At 49.9% G+C, this 8,564-nt stretch overlaps 1 long non-coding RNA gene across 1 annotated transcript in view; it reads left to right on the top strand.

Annotated features, from left to right (window-relative positions):
• LOC135525206 (uncharacterized) overlaps window positions 1-8,351 on the top strand; it is a 141,243-nt gene extending 132,892 nt beyond the window's left edge. The window contains exon 3 of the long non-coding RNA XR_010453090.1: window positions 8,157-8,351. This is a non-coding gene — a long non-coding RNA (uncharacterized LOC135525206). The remainder of the gene's footprint in view (window positions 1-8,156) is intronic.
• The last annotated feature ends 213 nt before the right edge of the window (window positions 8,352-8,564 follow it).

Raw genomic sequence — 8,564 nt, 5'->3', positions numbered from 1 at the left:
ATTTTCACGGCCGCAACGCTACAACAACAGCCTACTAAGAGCGTGGAGAGAGAGTGTGGTTTGGAGGATGGACAAGACGTTTGGAGGATGGTTTGGAGGATGGACAAGTTGGACAAGAAGTCCCTCTCCTACGAAGGAAGAAAACATTGTCAAACTGCAGCAACTCTGTACTTGTTCATATGAAATATATTTTAAACTAGACTATCAGGAGGGGTTTTTCCTTTACACAGGTAGAGAGACAACAGCATAGAACCCACAGGGCTGAGCTTTATTTATGTGGGTTTGCATCGTGTAGGCCTGTGCAACTGTAATTAAAAAGTTACCCAGACAGTGTATAATTATGTCATCACTATTGTGATTCATTCCAGTTCATCATTTTGGATTGAAAAAGGTCTAGGTAGCCTAGCAAGCCCGAGTTTCGTTAAACTTTGATCACATCCACAATCTTCTCCTAACACAAATAAATGGGCTATAAATATGTAACGTTACCATTTTGTTTAACCTGGCCAGAGGGGGACAAGGCGTATAGGCTATATGCAGCTGGACTTATCAGTAGCCTACCCAACAGTTGATCAGAGGGAAAAATATTATCTTTTTCATCCCATACAGCATGTCAGATCGCTCATGTTTAAGAATAGGCTGCTGCAACATTTCTGTATAGAGTTTTGACGTGGGTCATGTTTGCTAAATAAATTCCAGAGGAAAGTGGAGAGCGCACTTTGCTAGAGGGCGCGACCTGGGATTTCTGTGAATCTGATCAAAAGAGTCTGGTCAAAACACACAGAACTGGGCCTCCCGAGTGGCGCAACGGTCTAACGCACCACGTCGCAGTGTCACTACAGCCTGGGGTTTGATCATGTTTCGGACGACGCATGACTTAACCTTCGCTTCTCCCGAAACCCGTTGTGGAGTTGCAACGATGAAACGCAATTGAATATCACAAAATTGTGGAGAAATTTATTATTATAATTGTTTTTTTAGTCAATAGAAAAAACACAGAACAGGAAATCTGGAAACCATGGACAGTTACTTAATGTTTAAGGTTAGAATTCGGGAAGTGTATAAGCTGATCCTGGATCTGTACACAAAAGCTAGTTTTAACTGGATCATATTCTCTATCTACCCCTAGAATACCCTCACGTCCTCTCTCTAACCCCCACAAGCCCCTCTGTTGTTAGGGATAAAAGGTCCGTTATTACTCTATGGGATTTGGGGCTCCGTTATGCCTCGGGGGCTTTGCTGCAATGTTGTTTCAAAATGTGAAACAATTCGCCTAGTATTACGGAGTGGTGAAATCGTTTATTTGTCTATTCATCATCGTTTTTCAAAAGGATCAAATAAAAGAAGAAAACAGATCAGCGAGAGAACAGAGGAGAGGAGGGGAGAGGAGAGGAGAGGAGAGGAGAGGAGAGGAGAGGAGAGGAGAGGAGAGGAGGGGAGGGGAGGGGAGGGGAGGGGAGGGGAGAGAGAGCGATAGAGGGAGACTGATTGATTACAGAAAATATGAAATATGAGATAGATATGTCTGAACAAAGACCGAGAGAGAGAGAGCGATTGAACATGGTTCCAAGTGGCCCCTACCCTGCCCTGTATACTGTACCTAGGGCAGAGCTTCTGCAGCACATCCCATATGCCCTCACAACACACACACACACACACACACAATTAACTTTTTAACAACTGGTCCTAGGTCAACTATATTAATTACTAATAATTGTTAGGATCCCCAGTGGGAGTATGGATATCTGACACACACAAACACAAAGAGGGTTTCTCTCTCTGCCTTAAGGTGGTGATGACACTGAGACGCGTACATTATTACACACTAGTATCAGTATACCGCCTCAATGCATTGATTAACACTAGCTTCACCAACTGTAACAAGGCCACGTGAATCAGGGTGAATCAGATACGCACTTGGAAAGGAGGAGTCTTGGGAGACTTCCACTGATCGCACTGCAGCAGACCGAGCAACAGCAGTTCTCCACGGGGCAAACAAAGCGACAGCCCTAGATCTCTCACATCAACTTTACAACTCAGACATCCTTCATCTTAACTTCTCCCCCCCCCCAAATAAAGAACAGAGAGACATCAATCATATTGGTGGGAAGTAAAATAATAAAAAAGGGATGTTTCATTGATATGCAGGCAGCTCCACACGCCAACATCATTCCGTTCACTAGTTATCATCTTTTTTTAATGCGTTTTAAATTTGCCATTTCATAGTGTGCCAATTAAAGGAGTGCAGCTCTGGGACCGAGGCTAGATTCTCGAGCCCCAATTAAAAGTTGGAGGGTTGATTTCAGTGGAGAGGGAAACAAGGTAAACCAGACCAGACCATGTGAGAGAGTGACTGGAGAAATTGCTTGGCTCACATTGCGTAGATGCAGATGTTGGGGATCTTAACGTGACCCGTTTCGTCGCAGGAGGAAAATCATCCTGCAAAAGGAAGATTTAAATGAATGTTGAATATTTAGAATCATGTCCAGGGGGCAGCTGGAAGCGGTGTTTGTCAGCTATACAATACAGTACCGTTCCTAGGAGGATATGGTTTGGGGAAGGCTCTGCAAACCGACCTCATACCATCCAGTAGCAAGTATTCTCACGGCTTGCTAGAGCATTGTGAACTGCCGTAGCGCAGTGGTCTGAGCAGCAGTGAAGGGCAATCGTTTTGACACTGTATGACTGGAAACTAAAGTGTTCAACCAATCCAAAGGCAGCTGCCTGCTTCCTACCTGCCTTCAAAGGCACGTGCCTTAGTAAATAGCACTTCTCCAGTAGGTTACTGCAGCATCACGTGACAACGCATTCAATTCTACCGAGCACAAGACGTTCGTAGCCACTGTAGCAGTGTGAACATTGTAGCCACCCCTCAAAAAGAGAACACTCACTTGAATCCTCCCCCCCTTACTAGCTCTGACCTTTCTGATAGCTACTTTATTGAGGAAAAATGTACTTACTATGACTGTGATGTGGTTGTCCCACCTATGTACAATATATATACAAAAGTACAGTATGTGGACACCTCTTCAAATAGTGGATTGGGCTATTTCAGCCACACCCGGTGCTGACAGGTGTATAAAATAGAGCACACAGCCATGCAATCTCCATTGACAAACATTGGCAGTGGTATGGCCTTCCTGAAGAACTCAATGACTTTCAACATGGCACCGTCATAGAATGCCACCTTTCCGCCGAGTGCTGAAGCGTGTAGCGCGTGAAAATGGTCTGTCCTCGGTTGCCACGCTCACTACCGTGTTCCAAACTGCCTCTGAAAGCAACATCAGCACAACAACTGTTTGTCGGGAGCTTCATAAAATGGGTTTCCATGGCCGAGCAGCCGCACACACGCCTAACCTCTCTATTATAACACCCACAAGCAACTTGGGACTGGTCTGAAGTCGGTACAGCCAATCTGACAACTTCTGTCTGTAGCGTCCGAACAGTTTGGGCTACACACTAATATGACCTCTCTGGAAAGGTGAGACTCTAACGAACATGTTGGTTGTTTTGCTCTAGGATGCACCATAGGACCAGTTGAAAAAAATGAATGGAAGTATATATGGAGACTGTTTAGTGCCAAAAAGAAGGGGTTAAAAAAAATCCTGATATTTCTTATCTCTCATACTTAGGACAGACACTTCTGAACAAACTTCCTTCAGATTTTTTGGGGTAGGATTATCTGTTTTTGGTACCCTTCCCGAGATCTGTGCATCGACACAATCCTGTCTTGGGGCTCTACGAACAATTTATTCGACCTCATGGCATGTTTTTTTTCTCTGACATGCACCGTCAACTGTGGGACCTTACATAGACAGGTGTGTGCCTTTCCAAGTCATGTACAATCAATTGAATTTACAACAGATGGACTCCAAACAAGTTGTAGAAACATCTCAAGGATGATCAGTGGAAACAGGATTCACCTGGGCTCAATTTCGATTCTCATTGAAAAGGGTCTGAATACTTATGTAAATAAGGTATTTCTGTATCTTATTTTTAATCATATGCAAAAATGTCTAAAAAACGATTTTTGCTTTGTCATTATGGGGTATTGTGTGTAGATCAATGAGGGAAAAAAACAATTGAATCAATTTTAGAATAAGGCTGTAACGTAACAAAATGTGAAAGAAGTGAAGGGGTCTGAATAGTTTCCGAATGCACCTTATATAGCTAATTGATTGTCGTTTGTGCGCCGGAGAATAAACTGACTAATTACTGCAACCTGCTCTCTGCGCCTGATTCCACCCACCACTCTTAGCAAATCGTGACAGAATCCCGCACCCAGCAAGGGAATCAGCAGGAGCAGCCGCGTCTCCTCTCCCATCGATGGAAGAGAGGGTCCTCCAACACACCAGCGTGCTTCACCGGATTGGTTCGGCCATGGACCAAATGATGGAGAGGATGGATCGATGGGAGAGGAGTGGCCTTCCCACCTCATCTCCAGCACCCCCTTCTTCAGCACCTCCTGTTCCTGCGACCACATCTGGCTCCGGGGCTCTTCGGCTGACACTCCGACGGGAGTGTGACGGAACGGCGGCTGGGTGCCAGGGTTTCCTTCTCCAATTGGAACTATACCTGGCTACCGTGCGTCCTGCTCCCTCCGGAGAGGAGAGCGTGAGCGCCCTCATCTCCTGCTTGACTGGGAAAGCCCTCGAGTGGGCCAACGCAGTTTGGAATGGTCCGGACTCGGCGAGTTCACCCGCCGATTCCGAGCTGTGTTCGACCATCCACCAGAGGGTCGGGCGGCGGGTGAACGGCTGTTCCACCTGCGTCAGGAGACGAGGAGCGTACAGGACTTTGCTCTGGAGTTCAGGACCTTGGCCACAGGAGCAGGGTGGAACGACAGGGCCTTGATCGATCATTTCAGATGCAGTCTCAGGGAGGACGTCCGCAGGGAGCTGGCATGTCGGGACACCACTTTCACACTGGATGAACTAATTGACTTGGCTATCCGTCTCGACAACCTGCTGGCTGCCCGCGGGCGTTCGGATCAGTCCCTGTCGTTTCCACTTCCCAGCCCTCCTGCCCCTATCCCTATGGAATTAGGAGGGACGGCTTCGAGGGGGACCGGAGGAGGAGTGTCCTCCTCGCAGGCGGAGCACTTCTCGATCACCCCAGGTGAGTAAGCACCAGACTCACCCAGAGCTTCCTGTCGGTCATGTGTATGTGTTGACTTCTTTCCCTGGATTTTTCCCTCTCTACAGCATAAGGCGCTAGTCGATTCCGGCGCAGCTGGGAATTTCATGGATCGTGGGCTTGCGTTAAGGCTAGGGATTCCTCTGGTGTCGTTAGACCTACCTTTCACCGTGCACTCCTTAGATAGCCGACCATTAGGGTCAGGAGTAATTAGGGAGGCTACGGTGCCGCTGGACATGGTAACGCAGGGGGATCATAAGGAGCAGATTAGTCTGTTCTTTATAGATTCACCTGCGTTTCCAGTGGTGTTGGGAGTTCCCTGGTTAGCTCAACACAACCCGGTGATTTCCTGGCGACAGGGGGCTCTTAAGGGGTGGTCAGAGGAGTGTTCAGGTAGGTGTATAGGAGTTGCCGTTGGTGCGACTACGGTGGAGAGTCCAGACCAGGTTTCCACCGTGCGCATTCCCTCTGAATATGCCGATTTGGCTATCGCCTTCAGTAAAAAGAAGGCGACCCAATTACCACCTCATCGTCGAGAGGACTGCGCGATAAACCTTCTGGAGAACGCTGCACTTCCTAGGAGTCACGTGTATCCATTGTCCCAGGAGGAGACGGTAGCGATGGAAACATATGTTGCTGAATCGCTGGGACAGGGGTACATTCGGCCCTCCGCATCACCCGTCTCCTCGAGCTTCTTTTTTGTGAAGAAGAAGGATGGAGGTCTGCGTCCGTGCATTGATTATAGAGGTCTAAATTCCATCACAGTGGGGTTTAGTTACCCACTACCTCTCATCGCTACGGCGGTGGAATCATTTCACGGGGCGTGCTTCTTCACAAAACTGGACCTGAGGAGCGCATATAATCTGGTGCGTATCCGGGGAGGAGATGAGTGGAAAACCGCATTTAGTACTACTTCTGGTCATTATGAGTACCGCGTCATGCCAAATGGGTTGAAGAATGCTCCAGCCGTCTTCCAATCCTTCGTAGATGAGATTCTCCGAGACCTGTTCGGGCAGGGAGTGGTAGTGTACATCGATGACATCTTGATCTATTCTGCCACACGTGCGGAGCATTTGTCTCTGGTGCGTAAGGTACTTGGGCGACTGCTGGAGCATGACCTGTATTGCAAGGTGGAGAAATGTGAGTTTTTCAAACAGTCCGTTTCCTTCCTGGGGTATCGTATTTCCACCTCCGGGGTGGTGATGGAGGATGACCGCGTTACAGCCGTGCGTAATTGGCCGACTCCGACCACGGTGAAAGAAGTGCAGCGGTTTTTAGGGTTTGCCAATTACTACCGGAGGTTTATCCGGGGTTTTGGTCAGGTGGCTGCTCCCATCACCTCACTGCTGACGGGAGGACCGGTGCGCTTGCGTTGGTCAGCAGAGGCGGGCAGAGCTTTCAGTCGTTTGAAGGAGCTGTTCACCAATGTGCATGTGTTGGCGCATCCGGACCCCTCTTTAGCGTTCATAGTGGAGGTGGATGCGTCCGAGGTGGGGGTCGGGGCCGTGCTGTCCCAGCGCCCGGGCGTGCCACCCAAGCGTGTGCTTTCTTTTCGAGCTCAGTCCAGCGGAGCGAAACTAACTACTAACGTGGGGGACCGGGAGTTGTTAGCTGTAGTCAAGGCTCTGGAGGTGTGGAGACATTGGCATGAGGGGGCGAAACACCCTTTTCTCATCTGGACTGACCATCGTAATCTCGAGTATATCCGGGCAGCGAGGAGACTAAATCCACGTCAGGCTAGATGGGCCATGTTTTTTACCAGGTTTCGGTTTACCATCTCATACCTGCCAGGCTCCCAAAACACCAAAGCGGACACGCTGTCCCGTCTCTATGATACCGAGGAGCGGTCCGTTGAGCCAACTCTCATCATTCCATCGTCATGTCTCGTGGCACCGGTGGTATGGGAGGTGGACGCGGAGATAGAGGGTCCTCACGGTTAGAGCCGGCCCCACCTAACTGTCCAGTGGGGACTCAGTACATGCCGAGGGGGTCCGAGACAAGCTGATCCGGTGGGCTCATACTCTCCTCTCCTCGGGTCATCCTGGCATCAAGAGGACAGTGCGGAGTCTGAGAGGGAGATACTGGTGGCCCACGCTGGCTAAAGACGTGAGATTTTATGTCTCCTCCTGCTCAGTGTGTGCTCAGAGCAAGGCTCCTCGGCACCTGCCTAGAGGGAAGTTACAACCCCTCCCCGTTCCACAACGGCCGTGGACACACTTATCGGTGGACCTTCTAACCGACCTTCCCCCGTCCCTGGGAAGTACTACGATCCTGGTCATTGTGGATCGGTTTTCTAAGTCCTGTCGTCTCATCCCTTTGCCCGGTCTCCCTACGGCCCTGCAGACTGCGGAGGCCTTGTTTACCCATGTCTTCCGGCACTATGGGGTGCCTGAGGACATCGTTTCTGATCGGGGTCCACAATTCACATCCAGAGTGTGGAGGGCGTTTATGGAGAAACTGGGGGTCTCGGTCAGCTTAACCTCAGGTTTTCACCCCAAGAGTAATGGGCAGGTGGAGCGCGTAAACCAGGATGTGGGCAGGTTTCTGCAGTCCTATTGCCGGGACCGGCATGGTGAGTGGGCACGGTATGTTCCTTGGGCTGAACTCGCTCAGAACTCCCTACGCCACTCCTCAACTAACTTGTCCCCTTTTGAGTGTGTGTTAGGTTACCAGCCGGTCCTGGCCCCATGGCATCAGAGCCAGACCGAGGCTCCTGCGGTGGAGGAATGGGTACAGCGCTCCAAGGACACCTGGAAAGCCGTTCAGGATTCACTAAGGTTAGCGGGAGAACGGCAGAAGAGGAGCGCTGACCAGCACCGCAGTGAGGCCCCCGTGTTTGCACCGGGGAACAGGGTCTGGCTCTCGACCCGAAACCTGCCCCTCTGCCTGCCCTGTCGGAAGCTGGGGCCGCAGTGTGTGGGGCCGTTCAAAGTCCTGAGGAGAATAAACGAGGTGTGTTACAGGTTACAACTTCCTAGGTATTACCATATTAACCCCTCGTTTCATGTGTCTCTCCTCAGGCCGGTGGTGGCTGGTCCCCTGCAAAAAGGTGAGGTGCCTGAGGTCCCTCCGCCCCCTCTGGACATCGAGGTAGGGGGCCTACAGTACCTCGTAGACTGGGAGGGGTACGGTCCGGAGGAGAGATGCTGGGTTCCGGTGGGGGACATTTTGGACCCTTCTCTCCTGAGAGATTTCTACCGCCTCCACCCGGATCGTCCGGCACCTACAGACCTATATTAGGTTGTCCCGCCCTTGTTTTGTGCGGGATTGTTTTTGTTATCCTGTTAGATTGTGGTTTTCCTGTGTTTTATTCTTCGGACTATTTTGGTCCTGTGTTTGGGCTGGGTATTGTATTCGCCCTGTGTGTTGGCGTGACCGTCGTTTGTGCACCGGAGAATAAACGGACTAATTACTGCAACCTGCTCTCT

This window comes from Oncorhynchus masou, chromosome 31 (assembly GCF_036934945.1).
Source record: "Oncorhynchus masou masou isolate Uvic2021 chromosome 31, UVic_Omas_1.1, whole genome shotgun sequence".
Taxonomy (NCBI): domain Eukaryota; kingdom Metazoa; phylum Chordata; class Actinopteri; order Salmoniformes; family Salmonidae; genus Oncorhynchus; species Oncorhynchus masou.
The sequence above is the reverse complement of the archived record's forward strand: the minus strand, read 5'-3'. Positions and strand labels throughout refer to the sequence as shown.